The 27,667-nt window shown below is 36.6% G+C and overlaps 1 pseudogene; it reads right to left on the bottom strand.

Moving 5' to 3' along the window:
• Window positions 1-1,244: 1,244 nt before the first annotated feature.
• On the bottom strand, window positions 1,245-20,321 carry LOC128215168 (uncharacterized; annotated as a pseudogene).
• Window positions 20,322-27,667: the final 7,346 nt, after the last annotated feature.

The following is a 27,667-nucleotide window of genomic DNA, read 5'->3' as shown; positions in this document are numbered from 1 at the left end:
GATTTCCACACTCATTGTGTTGTTCAATGTCCGCGGGTAATTTCATCAGGTTTTGAAATTTGATTACCTGAGGACAGCTTGCCAAATGGGCACTGCGCATGTGCAAACGGTATCTTGGGAGCTTCCGATCAGTTTGTTTGACAATAAAAAGAAATCGGATACATTTTGGACATTCAAAAGTGTGCATGTAAGTATCGAATATGAAGCTGCTTTTTATTTCTCAGTTTAGATTAAACTTCTTCTTATTAAAACTTGCTCAGTTTTGCTCGGGCTGTCTTATTTTCTAAAGTGGGATATGGACCAAAACTAGTGATCACTTACAATCCAAGATTATTGGTCAATGAATGTAAAAATGCACCAATCTGACGCTTGCAGTGTGCATTCGAGTTATCAATACCAGTTTATTTTCTGCTTTATTTTGATTTGTCAAACTGCGCTTAAGAGCATATTGCTCAATCGGTCACTAATCGCTATAATGTTGTTCGCATATATATATATATGATTCGCGTCAGGAGAAAACCTGCTTTAATGACATTTTTTTACGAAATTATTTTTTTTACATATTTGGAACAAGTAATTATTTATGAGCTTAACCATATGAGTTTTATTTATATGCGCCTATTTTTACTTACACAAAAAATGCATTCAAATGAGCCAACCGTCACGTTTACGGCGTTAGATGTTCGGATTCTTTTCTTTTAATCAGGCAGAAAAAAACAAATTAAAATTTTGATCTATCATTCCATTACTATCGTAAAAGAATTGCACATTCAGTTGAAGTTCGATACATGTCAGTATGACGTCACGTGGGTTGCTAGGCAACTGTAGTTGTTCTTTCTTACTAAAGTGTAGTATTCCAACGGGATGCGCAGTTTTAAAGTGTTTTATTTTAAAATAAATCAAACAAGATTCACAAGCAATATTCTTTAATTTACAACAAAAGATTTGGATCACGGGTGACAGTCAATATAATATATTACATTTGACACCAAATGCAAGCATACATCTTAACATGAACGTTATATAATAATCATGTATGTGGTGTACCTACAATTATTTCGCAGTTAATTTTCTATCAATATTTTTCATGTAATGCGTGTCTTCAAAAGCATTGTTTAACGACTATGGATCATTTGACAACACATGTATATGGAATAGTGTAAAAAACAAGTGTAAAATAACTTAATTGATAAATATTCAAGTGTCTCTTATAATCTGACCACTGCATATTACATGAACGTCTTTTAAGATGCAACCCCCGCGCAAAACTGTTCCCGCTTCTTTTCGGACACGTGTTTGCTGACACTCCGACGGAGATATTCCTTCCTGTTCAAGCTTAGACCAGCCGCTTGAACTGGTTCCGGCCTGGTGTCCACTAAAAACCTGAAAGAGCGGTCCTTAAGGAGGTTGATATGTGTTTCTTCGCCACCCCTTTTTTCCATTACAATCACGATGCCCGGCAGACCGGCTGTGAACCTGAAATGTTGGTATTTCCTAAAAAAGAATTTAAATAATTTGGTCTGTTATTAGGTAAAACGGGTCTCCATCGAAACGGCAATTCCTGTTATATAATATGGATCTACGCAGAAAAATATTTTAATATATTAAAAATAAATGTACAATACAGTAAACCTAAATCTCAATATTAACGTAACACACAAATATTTACCGTATTCCTACAAATGACTTGAAATGCCTGGATAGGAACGATTTCCAATCTCTCCAGATCCACTGCGGGTAGCGCACCGATACGTTGGTCACAGACGACCGGTCAACCACTCCTGCCAGCTCGTCAAGCGTCTCTGTATTATGACGTCTGTATGCCTTCTTCAGAGTCGCAAAGCCACTGTCCACATGGCACCTGGCATGACCTGCAAAATATTTAATTTATTTCCTGACTTTTTCAACTAAAGCAAATTGGGAACTTATCTCGAAATTTCGTATGTATTTTGTAAAGTTTTGATATGAAATAACGTACCTGGTATTTGCATCAAGAATTCGATCCCTGTCTGCTGCCCGGTCATAACACGCCATAGGAAGTAGCCAATGACGTACATATATAGGATCTGACACGAGTTGTCATTTAATACAATATTTTATTTAACGAGTTCATAAAATTTGTTAGTAATCGAGCCTCTGGCGAGCTTATTAACAACTTTCATTGACGAGTTTAATAAAATTCTTGAATTAAATGACAACGAGTGTCAGATCTTTTTATCACATGCTTAAAACAGTGTTTTTATTACCAATTAAGTTCCACTTTCTGAACCGATTGTTTGACAGCCAAAGTACTCAGAGTAGAATGTCAATGATGCGCCATATAAATAGTTCAAAATTAAAATGACAAAAGTAACTAGCAGTTATCAAGTTTTAAAAGCTGATAAAGCGCTTAACAAGTCACAAATATAAAAATGTGTAGTAAAATATCCAACAACATGAATAACAAATGATTTTAACCAAAAAAAACAATAAGTACACAATCAATTTGATGACGTCACACTCAGAGTACATGCATTTACGCGGTTTATGTGACCTACATCGGTCTGTCAAGTTTTCTGTGTGCACGGATTTAAAAGTTATTCGCTGTCTCTTTTTACGATAATTTTGCAGCGTTTTCTTGATGTACACGGTGTTTCACAACATGCAGATGATAACGGCGAAGCCTTACTCTGTACTGCATGGATGTTGCTGTTGAAAACCAGGAATGTTTCCAGAGAACATGATGTTCTAGCCGCCATGGGATGCGTAATGAGATGTCTGTGCTGCGGAATTCGTATTTGTGTTTTCGGTACCCGACAGCTGATTAAATTGGCAAGCAAATGGCATTGATTGCATATTGCTTGTGTTGGTCAAGATGGAGATGTTTGAAATGTTCTTGTGGTGTTTGTCACTATATTGTGGCTGTATTTGTTGACTGACTGGATATTTCTGTGACTAGTAATCTGCATTATCTGGTTGGCGGAACATTGTTATCAGAAAGTTTTTGTACAAGATGCTTTCTGGCACTATGATTCGTTAGCCATTTCTCTCCCGAAAGTCTTACAGCTTCATTATTACGGTAAGTATTTGTTGGCATTTAAACCATTTTGTTTACAAACAATGCGGAGGGATATCTAGGTTGCGTGTGATTAGTCTGGTCAATCGAAATGTCTGATAGGTTATCTTACACATGTGTAAGATAAAAATATTCGTAATGGGTATATTACACGGAAAACAAGTGTAAGCATGTGATAAGTTTTTATTTTGCCCTGCAACAAGAAAACGTTATGACATGATTTTCATGAAAAAATGTTTCTTTATCACGAATGAAATACGATACATAATTATATAAGTTTTTTAATGTACATAACATTACATGAAATTATTTTACCAAATAACTAAATTCATTCGAAATTAGCAATGAAAAGTATCACCCGGACAATTGTCGGCATGAATAGTGAACGTTTCGACCGGGACACAGTGAGACTCGAGCGCATAGTCGATCATTGAAAGTACGGCGTTGGGTCCATGTGTTTCCTTCCCGTTTTTTCCCATGGCTTCAGCTTCATCAATTAAGAAATTGAGCTGTTTCCTCGCGCTGATTCTGAATCGCAGGGAAAGGAACAATATTGGGCTCATCTGACGACTGTAGTGGGGGAGACTGAGCCACTGACTGAAGTCAAACGTGTAATTGTGGAAAGTGTCTGATTCCATCTGAGCCCTCGCTACACAAACATTATATACCTCCCTTTCCTATAATGTAAAAACATGAATGCAAGGCTAATTGATTGCGCAGCAAATGTAAAAGGTATGATATTTTGTAATTCTGTTAACATTGCTGTACGGCATATAGCCTGCATATTTCAATATGACAACTTTGTCTATTAAACAATTTACGTGAATAAAAATACCACCACTTTATATATCAAAAATACCGTGTAGAATGCTTTTCTTACTTGAATATCTTTAAAACGAGTCATATTGTATGATATCTGTCAGTCAAACACTTATTGTACAAACGTTAGTGTGTACCTGTTGGGCCTCAATGATATGGGCGCGTATGACTCCTGTTGCCTCCATCTTCTCTTCCTCAGTTCCGGCGTTGGCGATCTGCTGTCTCATTTTCTCGCATGTTGCGCACACGTCATCTCTTGGCTTTGCTATTTTAATATGGGGGACGCATGATGACCAGATTGTTTTAAATGCAGACAGTTTCACTTGCCGTACATTCTTCTCCGTGCAGATACTACAGTAGTCTTTATGGAGAAGCAGCTTCGTGGCATCGGATGGCAAAAAACACTGTAGGCAGGTTGTCACGGCCGCGTGGTGCTGCTGAATACGGGATACCCTTTTCTTCGGCCTGATTCAATATGAATTGCACGACGCGCTGGACATCATCGAAATTAAGTGCGTGCTTCGGACGCCGCCATGTATTTCCATGCACTCGTGGTCCAGTGCCGGTGTCGTTCATGTGCTGGATAATATTATTTAGCGTTGTCCGCTTCACATCATACAAGTACAAAAGTTGCTGCAAGATGCAGCAATAGGATGTTAGCGCGGGCCAACTATTGGTTATGCAAGTCTATATGTAGGGTCAGAACGAAGTAAATGAGGTAAGGACTAACATTGATTGTAGATGTCAGTGAAATGAAGTTACTTAAACGATGACAGAATTGGGCTGTTGTTTTGAAATGAAAATGAAACTTAACACAATAACAATTGTACAGCTGATGCTATATCTATGACAGAAACCATAATTGTATCAAATAACTTTATTCATGAACTGTATCAATATACACACATTTATAAAAGACAACATGGCCACAGTGTTGGTTTTCTTTTGGAGAGGCTGATATGATAGCTGAAATGTTAAATATGCCAACATGATTTGGTAAATTCTGGGCAAAGTTCGAAACGTTGAGAATTTGAAGTACTTTGGTGAAATGTTGACTTTAAACAGGAGTAGCACCAAAGGTTTATTCAAAAAACTAATTAAGGACATCTGCTTAAAACAATGTTTACTTTTTGCCAATAATCCGCGAAACAAGTTGACCGTTATAATTAAGTGTTACAAATCCATTGTTTCTAACTGAAAAACACATACAACTGTTTGCTTATGCAACAGATTTTAACACAATTAAAACAAGAGATGTTTGTCAAACATTATGCCCCCCCCCCCTGAGCGCCATGTTGTCAGGATTAAATGGACAATTGAATGAAATATGCATGGACCGAAATGATAGCTGATATGTTGCTGTTTTAAGATTATGACCATTAAAGTGTGAGGATAAAGTGTGTTATGACCGTCATGACCTTTGACTCTATGAACTCAAAATCCAGAGTCATCAGCTGGTCACCAGAAACCTAAATGTCAAGTTTGAGGGCCATGGGTGCAGGCATTGTCAATTTATCACAAGACAAGTTTTTTTCGTTCAAGGTCACTGTGACCTTGACCTTTGACCTGATGACCCCTTAAATCATAAGGGGTCATCTACAAGTCAGATGCAACTCCAAGTCAAGTTTGAAGGCCATGGGTTCAGGCATTGTTGAGTTATCACTCTGACAACCTTTTACCATTCAAAATCACTGTGACCTTGACCTTTGGCTCTATGAATCCTAAAATCAATAAGGGTGATCTACTGGTCAGGCTTAACATCCATGTCAAGTTTAATGATCATAGGTTCAGGCATTGTTGAGAAATCAGTGGGGGAAGATTTGTTAACTTTTTTGCATTAAAGGTTACTGTGACATTGACCTTGGTCTGATGACCCCCAAAGTCGATAGGGGTCATCTACTGGGCAGGCCCAACCTTCATGTCAAGTTTGATGACCATAGGTCCAAGAATTGTCGAGTTTGCTTTCAAGGTCACTGTGACCTTGACCTTTGACCCCTAAAATCAATAGGGGTCATCTACTGGTCAGCCCCAACCTCCATGTCAAGTTTGAGGGCCATGGGTGCAGGCATTGTTGAGTTATCACTTGGACAACCTTTTATCATTAAGGTCACTGTGACCTTGACCTTTGGCCCAATGACCCCTAAAATTAATAGGGACAATATTCTGGCCAGGCTCAATCTCCAAATCAAGTTTGAGGGCCATGGGTGCAGGCATTGTTGAGTTATCAATCGGACAACCTTTTACCATTCCAGGTCACTGTGACCTTGACCTTTGACCCATTGAGCCCAAAAAAAACAATAGGGGTCAGCTACTGGTCAGGCCCAACCTCCAAGTCAAGTTTGAGGGCCATGGGTGCAGGCATTGTCACGTTATCACTCGGACAACCTTTTACCATTCAAGGTCACTGTGACCTTGACCTTTGGCCTGATGACTCCCAAAAACAATAGGGGTCAACTACTGGTCAGGCCCAACCTCCAAGTCAAGTTTGAGGGCCATGGGTGCAGGCATTGTCACGTTATCACTCGGACAACCTTTTACTATTCAAGGTCACTGTGACCTTGACCTTTAGCCTGATGACCCCCCAAAACAATAGGGGTCAACTACTGGTCAGGCCCAACCTCCATGTCAAGTTTGAGGGCCATGGGTGCAGGCATTGTCACGTTATCACTCGGACAACCTTTTACAATTCAAGGTCACTGTGACCTTGACCTTTGGCCTGATGACCCCAAAAAACAATAGTGGTCAACTACTTGTCAGGCCCAACCTCCATGTCAAGTTTGAGGGCCATGGGTGCAGGCATTGTTGAGTTATCACTCGGACAAGCTTTAAAGTTATTTTACCATTAAAGGTCACTGTGACCTTGACCTTTGACCCGATGACCCCCAAAATCAATAGGGGTCATCTACTGGTCAGCCCCAACCTTCATGTGAAGTTTGATGACCATACGTCCAGGGATTGTTGAGTTATCACTCGGACAAACTTTGGTCTACCGACGGACCGACCGACCGACCGACCGACATACCGACATGCCTGTGCAAAGCAATATACCCCTCTTCTTCGAAGGGGGGCATAAAAATACATTTAACATAAACTAAAAGAAGTTGGTTATACATGAGCTGAAAGAAAGAAGTCTGATCATCATTATTAATGTCATTTTCCTTGTTCTGTGGCGTAGATGATTTATAGGCATGCAGGATGTTTTAAACAAAGGAAACAAATTTAGCATATACTGACACTTATAGGAAATAAACATTATGTAATCATCATGCATTATGCACTTTTAGGGCATAAGATATAAGAATGATGAGCAGAATGTGATGCAGGTTGATAGTGGTATGACTAGGAAGTTGATCACTTAATGTGTATGGAAATATAATGACACCAAAGATTTATGAAGAAAGTGCTGAAAATTATAGGTTACAATGAAATGAAGTGAGGAATATGTTTTAATACATGAAAAGTGAAGCATTTGTACAAAGTTTGGTGGAAATGTGTTAATGTTATTTTGCCTGTAAAACTTCTCAATTCTTTAAAATATGACATTGAAATATAATAATAAATACTGCATTGAGTATTACTGAAATGTGAACATATGTACAAACAAGAAAGAACATGAGCAATATGACATTTTATATACATTTTGTATACAACAAAGAGTAATAAGCATGATAACAAAATATACAGAGTTAGTGTGTATGCTGGGAATGGCAGAGTTGTACTGAAATGTAATAAACAAGAGGCACATCAGTGCCTGTGCTCCACTGGCCAAAAGGTTCAAGCAAAGACCACCTAACGAACATTTTCGTCAAGTTTCATAGAAATACAATCATCAATTTTTGAGGAGAAGTTATTTAAAAAATTTTTTTACTTTAATAGCTCTGGCTGCCATGTTGTGCAGTGGACCGAAATGATTTGGGCAATTTGAGTAAAGGAGCACCAAACAAACATTTCTGTGAAGTTTTATCGAAAAAAGGACATCGGTTTCGACGACAAGTCGTATAAAGTTTTTTTTTATTTTTTAGCTCTGGCAGCCATGGTGTGCAGTGGACTGGAACCATTTAACAAATTTTGGTTAATGACCACCCAAGGAACATTTCTGTCAAGTTTCATCAAAATCTGATCATAGGTTAACATTTAATCTGAATAGATTATGAAGCAAATATCTAACCTAAACAAGAACTGACGAGATAGAATCGACTTGGTGTTTCACTTACACTTTTCGGCCATTTAAGTTACTAAAAATAGCTGTTTCATAAACTTTCAGAATGTCACTTAAACGAAAATTAATGTTCAGTCTATATATACTTTCCTATGTATAAATGTAAGGTTTTTAAATTGATCTTTTTGTGAGAACATTATGCTTATATGTTTACTCATAAATTATTATTGTTTAAAAATTATTTAAAGATGCTATACGTGAAAAATTAAGACATTATTTTTTTTTCTATTAAAGGAAGGTAATTCAGTAGTAAAATGTAATCAAAGCTATTAAAGCATGGCATTTCTTTTCTAACCATGTTGATATTATTACAGTCTATTCAAGCAAGATGCCTTTTGTTTTTACATAGTACCCATAGGTTCTGAAAAACAAGGAGCACTATTCCCAACAGAAGGATGTCACTCCCTATCACTGCATGAGCATCATAATAAAGAATTGTTTACTCAAACTGCAAGCTGCTCAATTGAAATAGGTATTTACCTCAAGCGTACAGTTTTATAATGTGGCAAAATAGTCGGACTACTAGATTGTCATTCGGACTAGTAAAATATGCCATTATGCTAGTCCAACTGGCTAGTAGGTTAAAATGTTTTTCGTGAAGACTGCGGACGAGAAGTCCTTAAAGGTTTTTCTATTTTTAACTCTCGCAGCCATGTTGTGCAGCGGACCGGAACCATTTGGGCAATTTTGGTTAAAGGGCATCCCGATGAACATTTATGTAAAGTTTCATCAAAATCTGATAATCGGTTTCTGAGAAGATGTAGTTTAACGTTTTTTTCTATTCTTAGCTCTGGTGCCCATGTTGTGCAGCAGACCAGAACTGTTTGGGCTATTTTGGTTAAGGACTACCCAAGTAACATTTCTGTCAAGTTTCATTGCAATACGATCATCGGTTTCTGAGGAGAAGTCGTTTAAAGGTTTTTCTATTTTTACCTCTGGGGGCCATCTTGTGCAGTGGACCGAAACCATTGAAGCAAATTTGATAAAGGACCATCCAAGGAACATTTCTGTTAAGTTTCATCAAAATCTGATCATCGGTTTCTGAGAAGATGTTCTTTAAAGGTTTTTCTATTTTTTTGCCCTGGCAGCCATGTTGTGCAGCGGACCGGAACCATTTGAGCAATTTTGGTTAAGGACCACCCAAGGAACAATTCTGTCAAGTTTCATCAAAATCTGCCAATCCGTTTCAGAGGAGATGTCGTTTAAAGATTTTGCTATATTTAGCTGTGGCGGCCATATTGTGCAACGGACCAGAACCATTTGAGCAATTTTAATAAAGGACCACCCAAGGAACATTACTGTCAAGTTTCATCAAAATCTGCCGAACCGTTTCAGAGGAGATGTCGTTTAAAGATTTTGCTATTTTTAGCTCTGGCGGCCATATTGTGCAATGGACCGGAACCATTTGAGCAATTTTGGTAAAGGACCACCAAAGGAACATTCCTGTGAAGTTTCATCAAAATCTGCCTATCCGTTTCAGAGGAGATCTCGTTTAAAGATTTTGCTATTTTTAGCTGTGGCGGCCATATTGTGCAATGGACCAGAACCATTTGAGCAATTTTAATAAAGGACCACCCAAGGAACATTACTGTCAAGTTTCATCAAAATCTGCCGAACCGTTTCAGAGGAGATGTCGTTTAAATATTTTGCTATTTTTAGCTCTGGCGGCCATATTGTGCAATGGAACGGAACCATTTGAGCAATTTTGGTAAAGGACCACCAAAGGAACATTCCTGTGAAGTTTTGTCAAAATCCGCTTATCAGTTTCAGAGGAGATGTCGTTTAAAGTAAAAGTTAACGCACGCACGCACGCACGCACGCACTCACGACGGACAATCTGTGACGACATAAGCTCCATGGCCTTCGGACAGTGGAGCTAACAATAGAAAGAATATTTGTTATAATTTGGTGTAAGTGCGACATATACATTATGACCAATACTTGGAATAAGAATGCACACAGACAAATTAATACAATACTAAAATACATGCCGCCACTTTTAATAAGCAATGAAATAGAACAGGTATGAAAGAAAAGAATATAAATGAAAATGCATGAAAACCTAGCAATATGTACCTAGTATGCAAATGCACAGTATTTGAATGAAACTATTTATAGGGTGATAAATATCTTTTACATTGGGGGGGGGGGGGGGGGCTTAAAAAGACTCAGTTTCAGTTGTAATGTTGGAATGAATTGGGTTGAATATAGGTATATTTGTTAAATGATGTACTAACTTAAAATTTGAAAGTTGTCAAACCCAAAACTATAAATGATATGCCTGGAGTTTTATATTATCAGTATAAGCATTGCTAATATGGTTGATAGCCAAAAGGCCATTATTTTTTAAAGTTTAAAAAGTCATAAATCACGAAAATGAAAAACAACAACACACAATAGAATGGTTAAGGGTTATGCAAAAAAGCAGGGTAAGTTGAGAAGTTGAAACAGGCATACTTTTTTAAGCATTATGAATTCTAATGTTTGTAAATGGAGAGTCAGTGCCTATAAAAGAGACATTGAATGATTATTCATCAGAGTTAAAGCTGCACTCTCACAGATTGAACATTTTGACAACTTTTTCATTTTTTGACTTAGAACGAGCCATATTTTGCGAAAATCCATTGAAACCAGTTATATAAGACTGTTGACAAAAAAAGATTGCAGATTTTTATACTTAAGTTCAAAAGTTGATGTTTTATACAATTTTCTTAAACTGTTAGTAACAGCTTAAGCCATAAGACATTAATTTTCAAATGGAAATATGAAAATCTGTGATTTGATCTTTTATCAGTAATCTTAAATCATTTGTTTGCGGATATTAACACAAAATTTGCGCTTTCCAAGACAAACAATAAAAAAAGTTGTACAAATGGTAAATCTGTGAGAGTGCAGCTTTAAGCATAACAGGTAGTAAAGGAGGGTGACATGGCAAAATGACATAGTGATATAAATACAAGTATTTCTTGTAAATTAACATTTTGTAACTGTTTAAGTGAGATGTTGAAAAACAGAACATTGTTAAATATATGTACATATGAGAAATTAATTTAAACATTAATGGGAATTAAACTTAGCAAAAGCATAGTGATATCTACAGAGCATTATGCAAACATCAGTGTTCAGATAGACAAAACCTTGAATGAGAAGTCATATAATACTGTCAAATGTCTCTGATTTTAGGAACATGTTTTGTAAATAATTATTGAAATTGCAGAACATTTAAGAAAACAATAGGAAGATAAGTAATCATTATGATGAGGTTATTACATAATGTTACGATTCTGTAAAGTCATATATTGTGACTGTAAGATATTGGCACAACTGTCACTTAACATATTGACAGAATGGTAAAACACAACATAGGCAAAAATGGAAGTACACTATTTTATAAATATCAAATTTCAAATCTCCCGCCACGGAGTGGGGAGGGGATTACAGAAACACTTCATCAGTCTGTCTGTCCGTCTGGCTGTAACATTTAGTGTCTGTGCTATAGCTTACTTATGCATTGATGGATTACCATATTGCTTGGTACAAATGTTGTCCTCATTGAGACGATGAGCAGTGACATTGACCAGGGTCCATAAAGATCAAAGTCACACGAGATATTGAAATGTCAGAGTACACATACTCGTGTCCGCGCTATAAACTCTTCCTACAAATATCAAGTTTGGTCACAGTATGTGAGCCTTAACTGAAACAGTAATCTATTTTTAGTAACAGTGACAACGACCCTAGGGGGCCAAAAAGCATCCATTAAAGCTCTGCATAAACTTGTCCTATATACCAAGTTTGGTCACACTATGTCAACCCTTCCTTGAGTTATTCAGTACTTACCATATTTCTATTTTGACCTTGACCTAGATCATAACTCTCGGGGCCAAAAACACAATCTCAGGAAAGGTCTCTATAAACTCTTCCTATATAGCAAATTTGGTACCAATTAGAATATCCTTACTTAAGTTATTCAAAACCAACCCTTTTTCTATTAATAGTAACCTTGACCTTGATCATAGGGGCCTCAAACGCATTCCCATAAAAGGTCTCCATAAACTCTTTGCATATACCAAGTTTGGTCTCTTTATGTCAAACCTAGCTAAAATTATTCGATACATAAGGTGACTTTGACGCTGCTCTAACACCAGCCCGCCCGAACAATGACACAGGTCATTCAAATATCTTGTTTTCCCTTTATGAAAATGTGGTTAGGAATATAAAAATGTGCCTTTCAAAAGAAATTAAAAGAAGAGTTAAAAAGAAAAAAAAAACATTCAAGGGCAATAATTTGTATTTAGGGTTAACATGAAGTTATGTTCCTAAGTGTAAGATGGTCGTCAATAATTATGCGAAGTATTAAGTGCATTGAATGAAGGTATAGAAGTTTTTTTTATTAAAATTCCAACTTGCCCTAAAACTTTAACTTGCCCTAAAACTTTAACCTAAGTCAATCAGGGGCCATAACTGAGCAATTTGAGCAATTTTAATAAAGGACCACCCAAGGAACATTACTGTCAAGTTTCATCAAAATCTGCCGAACCGTTTCAGAGGAGATGTCGTTTAAATATTTTGCTATTTTTAGCTCTGGCGGCCATATTGTGCAATGGACCGGAACCATTTGAGCAATTTTGGTAAAGGACCACCAAAGGAACATTCCTGTGAAGTTTTGTCAAAATCCGCTTATCAGTTTCAGAGGAGATGTCGTTTAAAGTAAAAGTTAACGCACGCACGCACGCACGCACGCACTCACGACGGACAATCTGTGACGACATAAGCTCCATGGCCTTCGGACAGTGGAGCTAACAATAGAAAGAATATTTGTTATAATTTGGTGTAAGTGCGACATATACATTATGACCAATACTTGGAATAAGAATGCACACAGACAAATTAATACAATACTAAAATACATGCCGCCACTTTTAATAAGCAATGAAATAGAACAGGTATGAAAGAAAAGAATATAAATGAAAATGCATGAAAACCTAGCAATATGTACCTAGTATGCAAATGCACAGTATTTGAATGAAACTATTTATAGGGTGATAAATATCTTTTACATTGGGGGGGGGGGGGTCTTAAAAAGACTCAGTTTCAGTTGTAATGTTGGAATGAATTGGGTTGAATATAGGTATATTTGTTAAATGATGTACTAACTTAAAATTTGAAAGTTGTCAAACCCAAAACTATAAATGATATGCCTGGAGTTTTATATTATCAGTATAAGCATTGCTAATATGGTTGATAGCCAAAAGGCCATTATTTTTTAAAGTTTAAAAAGTCATAAATCACGAAAATGAAAAACAACAACACACAATAGAATGGTTAAGGGTTATGCAAAAAAGCAGGGTAAGTTGAGAAGTTGAAACAGGCATACTTTTTTAAGCATTATGAATTCTAATGTTTGTAAATGGAGAGTCAGTGCCTATAAAAGAGACATTGAATGATTATTCATCAGAGTTAAAGCTGCACTCTCACAGATTGAACATTTTGACAACTTTTTCATTTTTTGACTTAGAACGAGCCATATTTTGCGAAAATCCATTGAAACCAGTTATATAAGACTGTTGACAAAAAAAGATTGCAGATTTTTATACTTAAGTTCAAAAGTTGATGTTTTATACAATTTTCTTAAACTGTTAGTAACAGCTTAAGCCATAAGACATTAATTTTCAAATGGAAATATGAAAATCTGTGATTTGATCTTTTGTCAGTAATCTTAAATCATTTGTTTGCGGATATTAACACAAAATTTGCGCTTTCCAAGACAAACAATAAAAAAAGTTGTACAAATGGTAAATCTGTGAGAGTGCAGCTTTAAGCATAACAGGTAGTAAAGGAGGGTGACATGGCAAAATGACATAGTGATATAAATACAAGTATTTCTTGTAAATTAACATTTTGTAACTGTTTAAGTGAGATGTTGAAAAACAGAACATTGTTAAATATATGTACATATGAGAAATTAATTTAAACATTAATGGGAATTAAACTTAGCAAAAGCATAGTGATATCTACAGAGTATTATGCAAACATCAGTGTTCAGATAGACAAAACCTTGAATGAGAAGTCATATAATACTGTCAAATGTCTCTGATTTTAGGAACATGTTTTGTAAATAATTATTGAAATTGCAGAACATTTAAGAAAACAATAGGAAGATAAGTAATCATTATGATGAGGTTATTAAATAATGTTACGATTCTGTAAAGTCATATATTGTGACTGTAAGATATTGGCACAACTGTCACTTAACATATTGACAGAATGGTAAAACACAACATAGGCAAAAATGGAAGTACACTATTTTATAAATATCAAATTTCAAATCTCCCGCCACGGAGTGGGGAGGGGATTACAGAAACACTTCATCAGTCTGTCTGTCCGTCTGGCTGTAACATTTAGTGTCTGTGCTATAGCTTACTTATGCATTGATGGATTACCATATTGCTTGGTACAAATGTTGTCCTCATTGAGACGATGAGCAGTGACATTGACCAGGGTCCATAAAGATCAAAGTCACACGAGATATTGAAATGTCAGAGTACACATACTCGTGTCCGCGCTATAAACTCTTCCTACAAATATCAAGTTTGGTCACAGTATGTGAGCCTTAACTGAAACAGTAATCTATTTTTAGTAACAGTGACAACGACCCTAGGGGGCCAAAAAGCATCCATTAAAGCTCTGCATAAACTTGTCCTATATACCAAGTTTGGTCACACTATGTCAATCCTTCCTTGAGTTATTCAGTACTTACCATATTTCTATTTTGACCTTGACCTAGATCATAACTCTCGGGGCCAAAAACACAATCTCAGGAAAGGTCTCTATAAACTCTTCCTATATAGCAAATTTGGTACCAATTAGAATATCCTTACTTAAGTTATTCAAAACCAACCCTTTTTCTATTAATAGTAACCTTGACCTTGATCATAGGGGCCTCAAACGCATTCCCATAAAAGGTCTCCATAAACTCTTTGCATATACCAAGTTTGGTCTCTTTATGTCAAACCTAGCTAAAATTATTCGATACATAAGGTGACTTTGACGCTGCTCTAACACCAGCCCGCCCGAACAATGACACAGGTCATTCAAATATCTTGTTTTCCCTTTATGAAAATGTGGTTAGGAATATAAAAATGTGCCTTTCAAAAGAAATTAAAAGAAGAGTTAAAAAGAAAAAAAAAACATTCAAGGGCAATAATTTGTATTTAGGGTTAACATGAAGTTATGTTCCTAAGTGTAAGATGGTCGTCAATAATTATGCGAAGTATTAAGTGCATTGAATGAAGGTATAGAAGTTTTTTTTATTAAAATTCCAACTTGCCCTAAAACTTTAACTTGCCCTAAAACTTTAACCTAAGTCAATCAGGGGCCATTACTTGTATTAAGGATAATATGAATGAAGGGTATAGAAGTTATCAATAAATATATCAACCTGCCCTAAAATTTTAACCTAAGTTCCATAGTCAATCAGGGGCCATTATGTGAATAAAATATGATATGTAGTTATCTTACCTAATTATGTGATGGCACTGAACAACTGTGTAAAGTATTAAGTCAATTGAATGAAGGGTATTGGACTTATTAGTGAAAATCCCAACTTGTTCTAAAACTTTAACCTGCCCTAAACCTTTAACCTAAGTCAATCAGGGGCTATAACTTGTATTGAGGATAATACAGAGTTATGTAACCTCATTGTGTGATGTTCCTGAACAAATGTGTCAAGTATTAAGTTAAATGAACGAATGGTAGAGAAGTTATTAATAAATATCCCAACCTGCCCTAAAACTTTAACCTAAGTTTGATAGTCAATCAGGGGCCATAACTTGTATAAAGGAGTTATCTATTCCCATAATATGATGGCCCTGAACAACTGTGTGAGGTATTAAGTCAATTGAATGAAGGGTATTGGACTTATAAGTGAAAATCCCAACTTGCCCTAAAACTTGAACCGGACACCGACACCAGAGCAAATAGTATAGCCCACCTTATTCTTAAAATAGTTGAGCTAAAAAAACACACATGTGATAAAATATTTATAATATGTGTTTTCTCTTCAAAAACAGTGAAACAAGGTTATGACATCACCACAAAATATATGTATCACTTTATCGAAAATACTTGTCTTAAGGCTTGCTATTTCATCGATGTTATGAATCAAGACTCATTTTCCTTTTTTTAGCCAAAACAACCTTGACATTGATCTTACCTACACTACACACAATATGTATAACTTTAACAAATACTCTTTTATTATGTTCAAATATTCAAGAATATTTTAGGTTACTGATCATACAACTTGTATTTCTATATTCTTGACCAGTGGTTGTGTACAATTTTGATCAGATTCAACATACCGGTCAGGTTGCGAGAAAAACAAATTGCCTTGTGTTGACTTGATGTAGTGGCAGCTAAAGCATTGAGGCAGGTTGTTTCGTTAAGAATCAATTGGTCCTTTCTTGCAATGACAAGTTTTTCATTTTCAAACTTTCCTCTAGCGTTTATAGGGAAGAGCACTGTGAGGTAGAAGTGAAGTGCAGGATCGTCACCGATTGTTTTCAGTTCAGGTATTGTGATGAGGAGTAACTCAACTGTTGAAGATCAAGTTGGAACAGTTTCCGCATTTCATACCTACTGATGCGTTTGATAACAACCTCAGCTGTGCAAAAGAAGGTCACTTGTGTAAGGGACTGGCTCTAACATAGAGGACATTTGTCAATGTCCATTTACTTGTTGCCACACTCTAAAAAGATATGAAAGGAGTTTGTTATGATATCATGATAAGTGAATGTAGCACTGAAGACCTGATAACATGAAACATGAGAAATAAAATAACTCTTAACATTAAACTGAGGTGAATTCGTTAGGTTTCAAGGTTGATTTCATAAGCTTTATTCGAAATGTGAATTGACAGGTAATTTGCAATTTGATGTCAATTCTGAATCAGGTTATACAAATCAAACATTGATGCATGAATTGCAGAATTATAATTAAGATTAAGTATTTATATACAAGTAATGATTTCATTCATTTATTCAGCTATTGAGTTAAGCAATTTTGTTAGAAAAAGTGAAAAAAATGTTATTAATTTTTAGGAAGGCTTGTTTATAGGTCATGTATTTTGTGCGAAATAAATATCAAAATGATGTCTAAAACAAGATTATATTGTGAAATAATGTAAGCTTGTAGAGTTAATTTTTTTTTAACATTATATGAAATCGTGAATAATTGTAAATACATTCAAATATTTATTGAAATGCATTGAAACATCCATATGTTTTTGTTTTATTAAAGGTTGAATGTTAATACCAAAAGCAATGCTATTTTAAGTTGCAGTTAAAAACTTAGCAAAATATTTGCCTAGCTTTAGTTGTGTTGCATAACAACACAAAATGCAGAAGGTTTGGGATTTCATTTTTAATATGAATGCTGGCTATTGTTCTGAAACCATAAAGTTAACAGGAAACAAAGAAAGAGAACAAACCTGGTTTTGGGCAGCGGGGCAGCACTGATATTTGTGGGCTGAAGAATACTCATTTCTTGGAACTCCTCAGTCCCGGCCCATTATTGTTGGTGGCCATTTTTTGCAGTTTTCATCTTGAAGATGAAGCCCTTTCTGTTCAATATTTACAACTCTTGTGGTAGAAACTGGAATGTAGGATGATAAATATAAATATACATTTTATTGAGACAGAATCCCGTAAAACATGTTTATTATTTTAAACTAATGCACCAGTCAATTGTAACCACGACCTCCAAGGTCCGGGGGTATACCGGGGATAGCCGGGGAAATGGACCATGTTTTTAACTTTCAGGTGGCCCTGCATTGCAGGGTGAATGGGATGGTTATGTCTCGCTTTAAATATAGCAGGGAATGGGCCTTACCTAGGGCCCCTGGGGTGCGGGGGCATTTGGCGAGATTAAACCATCTGTTCATCCCCCCAGGACGTGATTTTAGCCAAGATTGGCTGGACCTATGGTCAGGGTCCTCGCCATTCCCCTGACCGGGGGGGGGGGGCGTGGTTTCAATTGACTGATGCATTAGTCTAAAATAATAACTGGTGAATAATGAAAACGATGCAAAAATTTAATGACTACGAACAAATCACCTTAAACTCGTTACATACAGACTGACATGCAAACTTTGCGCATGCATTACAAAGAAGGGCTTGAAATATCATCCCTACCATTGTGACTCGTTCAGTTAGACGCGTTAATGTCCAAATCGAACGTTTTTGTTGCGGTATTTCTCTTCGAATCACCCTCTCGCAATTTTGACCTTGACCGCACACTCGCCTATATCTGAAATGCAAGAAGCGTTTTCATTGGACGGCTATAATTCCTGGTTTTAATGACGCAATTTGGAAAAGCCTTCAAGTGTTGTCCAAAATGAAAGTAGGAATACCGTGCTACTGTTTAAATCGAAAGACACGAAACCTGCTTTTAAAATGATATATATAAAATAACAATAGTTTTTCAGTTCACTACGTAACAAAAAAAATGAAAATACCTTTCCCCAACCGCCAGCGTGTTGACCTCGATATCCCTAGTCTACTGGACGCTTGCATCTGACCCGTACGTGTCATAACCGGGTAATCAGATAATAGACTGGTTCACCGATTTTCTAAGATTATTGTAAGATACATTCTGTGCATTCGTGGTTTATTCTTTTATGTAAAAATATTTAAATAAAAAAAGAGAAGTTTTCTCAACAACTGTGCATTTATGATATTTTTTCTCTCAAAGAGTTATTTAAAAAAATCTCTGGTTTTAATTTGCCTTATATTTTCAAAGCTTCACATATTAGAAGATTACCAATCTTCTATTGCAAAATCGAACAGGGACCAGTCTAATGGCGAACTGCTTCGGAATTATCCGAGAGCGGACGGTAAGAAACGGCGCATGCGCGATCAAAACAATGAAAACGCCGCATGCGCAAGCCCATTGCACCAGGGACACTTCTAAAACAATCAATATATGCGCCGGGCGCCGATGCGCCCGCGCAATAATAACTGGAATGTTTGCCTGCACACAGCACTGCCATCAACGTGGAACTTTGTTCTGGCACGCTCCCGCTTTTTGCCTCGTTTCGTTTTTACAGAATCATACTTCTCGGCACTAAGAACGTCCATAAGAAATAGTTCCTTTTCTTCTTTTGATTTCTCCTTACTTTCGAGAACAATGTTATAAGCCTCATCAAGTGTAAAGTTAGACTGACATTGTTTTTTGCATCCGCAGTCTTCCATGAATCGTTTTGTGTTTAAATAGTCTTGGCAATCTGAATCATATGTACACTCGTTGCTGCTTTCACCACTCTCTGAATTTAGTGATAAAACCATTTCACGCATTTTTGTTTGTACAAGTGCCTCTGCGTTATCCGGTGGCTCACCTAGATCTTGATCATCTTCTTCTAACTCCTGAGATCCATGTGGTGTTCTTCCAAAGTGCTCCGATAGGATACTTTCAAGCTCCTGGAAAATATTAAATTTAAATTCGTTCAATTGAGGTTTAATGCTATGAAATTATTATTGAAAAAAATTGAATGAACAATTTATAAACTTCTTTGTATTTTAGTAGAAAAAAAATACCGACTTATAAATGCTTTTGTATCTCTTTCCATTTTTATAAAATTTTGTGCGAAAAAAATCAAATAAGAAACTGCCGGGTTCGAACCCGCAGTGTATGGATAAGTAGTCCAACGCTCTCCTAATTGAGCTTGACGGGCTTTGTGATAGGAAAATTAGACATTATACAAATATTTTCTCCTTTTGTCACATCGTTTTTTTCCCATGATTTTTTTTTCATTTCACTTTTCTTATCCTTTTCTCTATCATTTATAATAACTATGCAATGCTTGTAAGTTCAATATAGTTGACTATAACTCATATTGGCTACATGTGACAAGTTTATGATGAACATTAAAGCTTTTTAGAAAATCAAATAATAATTATAAAGCGTTGTTTTTTTTATAATATTTACATATTGAATAATAACTACGGAATGTCACTTAAAACTTATTAATCGGTTTTATCATCTTGCAGATGTTAAATTAATAGGCTTTTAATTGCCTTAAATCTAAAAAAACAACAACGCCTGATTAATATTTGTTATTAGTTTAACCTGTCCGGAATTTCACCAAAAATATAACTGATTGAAGCAATATCACTGAAAAAGACGCTATATAGGAAAAGAGAAAAGATTGACCTCTAATTCCTCCTCCATTTTGTCTGGGTTCTTCTTTCTTCTTTTGTTAACACTGGTAAACAACAAACACACAATGTGTGACACATAACCTTCAACACCGGATATCAGGTAAATACTCTGACGTCATTTCAACCAGGTTTGCCGATGACGCACTAGATGTCATTAAGGCAGGTTTTCTCATGACGCGATCACGGCCAGCACGAATTGGTAGAAGAACAAGATTTTATTTCATTTCAGACATTCAAAATACATGATTTCAATGAAATAAGTCGAAATGACCCTTGATCATTGCAAAAGCTGAAACATATTCATATACATATTTATATGTCGATCATAGTCAATAGGTCAAATGTAAACGCATTTAGTATTCGAGCATGTATAGCACATAGATAAACTATACACACAGAGAAATGAAAGTAATATATGCGTTTAAATTCAAGGCTTAAACTCTTTATAAACAAGAGATGTTTGTCAAACATTATGCCCCCATGAGCGCCATGTTGTCAGGATTATATGGACAATTGAATGAAATATGCATGGACCGAAATGACAGCTGATTTGTTGCCATTAAGGCAGTTTTCAGATTATGACCATTAAAGTGTGAGGATAGAGTGTGTTATGACCATAACCTTTGACTCTATGAACTCAAAATCCAGAGTCATCAGCTGGTCACCAGAAACCTAAATGTCAAGTTCGAGGGCCATGGGTGCAGGCATTGTCAAGTTGTCACACAGACAAGTTTTTTAGTTCAAGGTCACTGTGACCTTGACCTTTGACCTAATGACCCCTTAAATCATAAGGGGTCATCTACAAGTCAGATGCAACTCTAAGTCAAGTTTGAAGGCCATGGGTTCAGGCATTGTCGAGTTATCACTCTGACAACCTTTTACCATTAAAGATCACTGTGACCTTGACCTTTGGCTCTATGAATCCTAAAATCAATAAGGGTGATCTACTGGTCAGGCTTAACATCCATGTCAAGTTTAATGATCATAGGTTCAGGCATTGTTGAGATATCAGTGGGAGAAGATTTGTTAACTTTTTTGCGTTAAAGGTTACTGTGACATTGACCTTGGCATGATGACCCCCAAAGTCGAAAGGGGTCATCTACTGGGCAGGCCCAACCTTCATGTCAAGTTGATGACCATAGGTCCAAGAATTGTCGAGGTCGCTTTTAAGGTCACTGTGACCTTGACCTTTGACCCCTAAAATCAATAGGCGTCATCTACTGGTCAGGCCCAACCTCAATGTCAAGTTTGAGGGCCATGGGTGCAGGCATTGTTGAGTTATCACTCGGACAACCTTTTATCATTCAAGGTCACTGTGACCTTGACCTTTAGCTCAATGACCAATAAAATCAATAGGGACCATCTTCTGGCCAGGCCCAACCTCCAATTCAATTATGAGGGCCATGGGTGCAGGCATTGTCGAGTTATCACTCGGATAACCCTTTACCATTCCAGGTCACTGTGACCTTGCCCTTTAGCCCAATGACCCCTAAAATCAATAGGGACCATCTTCTGGCCAGGCCCAACCTCCAAGTCAAGTTTGAGGGCCATGGGTGCAGGCATTGTCGAGTTATCACTCGGACAACCTTTTACCATTCCAGGTCACTGTGAACTTGACCTTTGGCCAGATGACCCCCAAAAGCCATAGGGGTCATCTCCTGGTCAGGCCAATTCTCCAAGTCAAGTTTGAGGGCCATGGGTGCAGGCATTGTTGAGTTATCACTCGGACAACCTTTTACCATTCAAGGTGTCTGTGACCTTGACCTTTGGCCAGATGACCCCCAAAAACAAAAGGGGTCATGTACTGGTCAGGCCCAATTCCAAGTCAAGTTTGAGGGCCATGGGTGCAGGCATTGTCAAGTTATCACAAGGAAAACCTTTAACCATTCAAGGTGACTGTGATCTTGACCTTTGGCCCGATGACCCCCAAAAACAATAGGGGTCTTCTACTGGTCAGGCCCAACCTCCAATTCAATTATGAGGGCCATGGGTGCAGGCATTGTCGAATTATCACTCGGACAACCTTTTACCATTCAAGGTCACTGTGACCTTGACCTTTGGCCTGATGACCCCCAAAAACAATAGGGGTCATCTCCTGGTCAGGCCCAACCTCCAATTCAATTATGAGGGCCATGGGTGCCGGCATTGTTGAGTTATCACTCGGACAACCTTTTACCATTCAAGGTCACTGTGAACTTGACCAGTGGAAGACCAAGGTTATATGACAAATGTGCCGTCAAGAAAACATCACAACATGAACTTCATGGAGCCGCTAGTGAATTATATGCTGTTTAACATTGCTGATTCTGGTTATTGGTATATACATAAGAATCGACTTTGATTTTGAATTTAAGACCATTTATAGTTAAATGAAAATAGAAAATAAATGTTACACTCCTTGTATATTGACTTTTAATATGTTCCTGTAAAATGAAAATATGGTGACTATATGAGTAAGTACTTCTAACACTTCAATTTGACATCCACAATGCAACAACTTAGTTTTTAAATAGTTAAAAAATATTATTAAATAGTGCTGACAATAACGGAAGAGATCATGTAACATTCTATTTTAAACAGAAACAATTATGACATAAATAAACAGACACTAAAAATAAGTTCATTAAGTTAATTATACATGATTGCACTTTTAGTGCCAAGTTGAGGTTACTGCAAGCCTATGGGTAGGGACATATATATATATGTTACAAACAAGATCAAAGAAAAAGATTCAAGATCATTTGGTCATTAATAATAAATATAACTGATATATTATACAAATGTCGCATGTAGTTTAACAATCTTATGAATTTGCAAAGTGGTTGGATGCAGCATTTAATAAATGGAGTTCTTCAAGAAATGACATTTCACATAGAAGATATAGAAAATATCAAGTACATTTATAATATGTGTCTGTATTGACACAAAAAAGAATCAGTGGTGTTTTCTTACATATATTCTTAATTTCAGCAATAATTCAGTTTAAAATATAACAATGGACCCCCCAGCTTTAATTAACAAATACATGGAATACTGAAACAATGGTACATATTAGATTAAAGATATGAATTATTGATCACTTTAACGAGAATCAATTCTATGAAACTCAGTGCATCATTTCTATGACAAGTTGAAACTGACTATAAATTCCTTAGGAGTCAGCGTGAGAAAAACGGAAGATGCCATTCAAAGATATTTTTTTGAATTTTGTGTTAGCAAGTATAATTTCTTGTCAGTTAATTTCTGTTTTTAAATTATTCAGATATATTGTGTCATTATGACTTGCAAATCATTGCAATAATGTTCGCATTTTTCTGCGGTATTCGTTGACCGTTTTGTATGAAGTAAAGAGTAACACCCCTGAATTCAGAATAAACCTACCCCTTGCAGTGTTGCATACATGTGTTTTATTGATCAGCCACGGGAGTAGCTTATAATACTTTGTACTGTTTTGTTGAATATTTACCAGGTAACTTGTTGGGCCGATTTGATGAATTTTGTCATTAACCTGCCTTTTAGATATTTTTTTTTTATAAAAATGGAATGTGGACATTCATTTTTTTATAAAAAAGATACCTCCAATCTGACAGCTGTGTGGGGAAAATGACGTCACTCTATTGCATTATGGGACATTTTGGTAAAATTTACCCTGGTAAATTTACCGCCTTGGTAATTTCTTTTATACAACGCATTTACCGCCATGGTAATATTACCACGGAATTTACCGGTGGTTTTACTTACCGAGGTTATTATTTACCATTGTTTATACAATTGGCTGCAGAACTCCTTTTAGCCGTGGTCAATTGATCTAATCTATTTAAAATAAAGCATTGAAAATTCTCAACATCGTAACAAAAATCTTGACAACCCAATGTTTCAGTAAAACATACAATATCATTTGTTTCAAACAGAGACATAATTTCAGGTGACAAAAGTTTATTATTGCTTTTCGTTATCAATCCTTGAATATTTAATAGTGCAAATCTTAAGTTGTTATTATTATTTGCACATTCAAGACTATAGACGACCTATTTATTGTTAGTCACCACAGGTGTTGTTGCGGGCTGCCCGTTGATTGGTTGACTTTTGGCGGGCTTCCGTGGCGCACGTGCACTTACAGAGCGAGGCTTTTTCTGGTTGGCCGTCGGTTTCGACCTAGATATCGATCTACCACGTGGCTTTGGGATGTCATTGACAACTGATTGTGGGGGAGTAAATACACTATTGTCACTCCGTAGACTGGCAACCGGCTGACTAATACTAACACTTTGTGAACGACCTCGGATGTTCTGAATGATCGGCATTTGCCCACCTCTCGTAGCTGGTTGCGAGAATGACTTAGGATTGCCATTGACCACACTAGCGAATGAAGGAGCGGGCGGTTGACTATTCGGTTGGGGGCTGACATTTTCCCTGCGTTGCGTGGGCTCCTGGGAGGGCCGAGGATCCGCTCTAGGCATGAACGGGCCCCGATGGTGCTGTATGGGGTGAACTATTTCCTGCCAATCTGGGAATTCGTCCCTTACCAGCCTGTCATTCACATATAGTGCTGAAGGAAATCTCAACTGAACTCTGTTGTTCCTATTCTCCCTATACCGTTTAAAGTCCACCCAACAACGCTTTCTGGCGGCACGAATGACTTCCGGGTAATCCCTATCTATGGCGTATCTACTACCCGCTAGCCGCCTTGCATTGCGCATGACCAAATCAACTTCTTGTTTATATCTAAACGTTACCATGATAGGTCTTTTTTGAGTAGCATTTTGATTTCGAGAGACGGGACCCAGTCTAATTGCACATTCAATGTATAAACTGTCAACATCTAAATTCAATTGCGAGATAAAAAAGTCAATAACGTCTTCTGTGATGTTTCCGTGAGCCATTCTAGATTCCTCCAAACCATATATGATCGAATTTGTGCTCTTACCCTGCGCTTCTAGATTTAGAAGTTTGTAATCGAGGCATTTTATCTTATAGTCATGCTGATCAACCTTTGTGTCCTCGAACTGTTTCTGCGCTGTTGAAAACGACACCTGGCTACGTTCAATTGCTTGCATTTTTGAGAATAACACATTTAATTTGGCACCCGTATCTAGCATTTCAAAAGTTTCCATTTCAACACTACCTGTATTCTGCCTAGCGCGTTTCCTCTTCCTCTTATTAGCCACTTGAGTCCATTGTTCACTAGTCTGTTCACCTGAATTTTCACCTGTGGCCGCCATGTTTACAACTTCGCCACCTGTCACCCGTGCATTCCCAAACAAATCTTTTCCATTTCCTCCGACCTATTAAGTATCTGCGATATAGACTCATTGTCACTAGCCATCATGTCAATTCTTATGCACTAAACTATTATTGAAAGAAACACTGAATTACTTAAAAAATCCTTAAAACACACGAGCTAATAAATACGTGACCATTACTACTACACAACAGATAACACACAGGTGTACTGCTTTACAGTTGTAGTCGACAATTGCCAAAAGTACCCGACTTGATACGATCTTGACCGAACGTTATCACGGAAACACCCGAGCGGAAACTGCAACACAAGCTAACCGTTTATTTCATATACGAGTTTGACAGTTCTCTTTCATCTATATTTGACAAATTAGAAGGTTCCGATATTGTTTTATTAAAAGAACATCCGAAAAGAAACACTTGTGTATAGCAATGTTTATAAGTAAGTTTTTTTTAAATGCGTAAATAAAAAATTCTGTTCACGACGTTCATTATTCATAATTATAAAATAGAAATTGTTTCATTAATTGGAAATCGTTTATATATTTTTTATTTTTTATTTTGTGGACAAGCTAAATAAAACACTTAGGGTAAGAAAACAATTACAAACAAAACTATGTTATTACTTAATATGTTAAATTAAAGATGGTATTTAAATTTTATTTTTATTAACAATTTAAATTGTTTATTTCGAAAGCAAACCCAAATATGTATGTTGAAAATTCGTTGTTCATTTTTTTGAATAATAATAACATTAAAGTCAAACTGGCATTTTCTGTTGGTTTTCTCAATCTTATAGTGAAAGTGCAAGCGCCAGCATCTTTCCCAAGATTGCTTTAACCAAACCCGGGTAGCAGAACATGTTAGTTTCGTTTTCATGTTATTCGCCACCTTGTTGGCACGAAATGGGGGATATTTTCACACAAAAATGTGACAGTCTGATAGGCAAATCTTGTTCACAAAATTGTTTCCATTTTGTTTCGTTAGGTGATATAAATTCATTTTGAAACATAACAAAGAAAGAAAAATAATCAGAATATCAACTCTGTTGTTAAAATTAAGATAATAATAAAATCAAACAAGAATATGGACGTTGCTGGATATTGAACTTAGTAAACATTTAATGTATTTATTTCATCATTTTTTATACAGTCATACACATTGGGTGGCCCTTCATCTACCAATAAGTAATACTTGTGAAAAGCAGAAATTGAACATAACATTTTTTACAACTTTTGTGCCGCCATTACTGTCATTATTTCTGAAAATTAAGCTTTCTTAACACCGAAAGTCGGCATTGCATCGGAAAAGCCCAGGTACAAGCCTTCCAGTATAAGACATCAAAGAAATCTACCGCCCTCTCGAAGGTCACGTGCACATCATCACAGGAACGACAACAAAGCGACTAGGGAATTCTTCGGTAAGTAATGTGATTGATGATGATGATGATGATGATGATGATGACGATGACGATGATGATGATGATGATGATGATGATGATGATTATAAGTGATCAATAACAGTGCTGATGAAATAATTATTCGCGTTATATGTGTTTCTATTAAACAAATCCTCCAAACAAACGACATAGGAGATTTACGTGGACCCGATCAGCACTGTGCAGCCATCAGTCATGTTAACAGCGGAGGGAAACCGTGTCGTCCCCTTCCCCCTGCCCCGCCCCGGCAGACCAAATTTCCGGCACCCCACGTCTTCCTGATAGCAGGTCCGTATGTTACAATCTGGAAATATTTCGTTTTGTAAAGTTATCTCTCAACGATAATCTGGAAGAAAATGATGAGGGCTTTAACACATAACCGCCGGAATAAATTCAAGGAGCGACATAACCGAACTAAGCCTAATCCACGAAGAATATTTAATCCCTTATAACAGGATCAAGCTAAGCAAACACAATTTGTTGAATTAATTGTATAGACATCCCATTTCATAGAGGTTTGAAACATTTAAAGATAAAATATCTTCAAGGGACTCGTTCATGCTTTGGCACAATTTATTTTTCGTGTAAGGCATCTAATCCGAACTTACTGAAAAAAGTCCACTTTTGGCCGATTGTTCAGAACTTTGTTAAAATAAACAACGTTATGAACGTCATCG

Source organism: Mya arenaria, chromosome 13 (assembly GCF_026914265.1).
Source record: "Mya arenaria isolate MELC-2E11 chromosome 13, ASM2691426v1".
In the NCBI taxonomy this organism is placed as follows: Eukaryota; Metazoa; Mollusca; class Bivalvia; order Myida; family Myidae; genus Mya; species Mya arenaria.
Note: the sequence above shows the minus strand (reverse complement) of the source record. Positions and strands in the feature narration are given on the sequence as shown.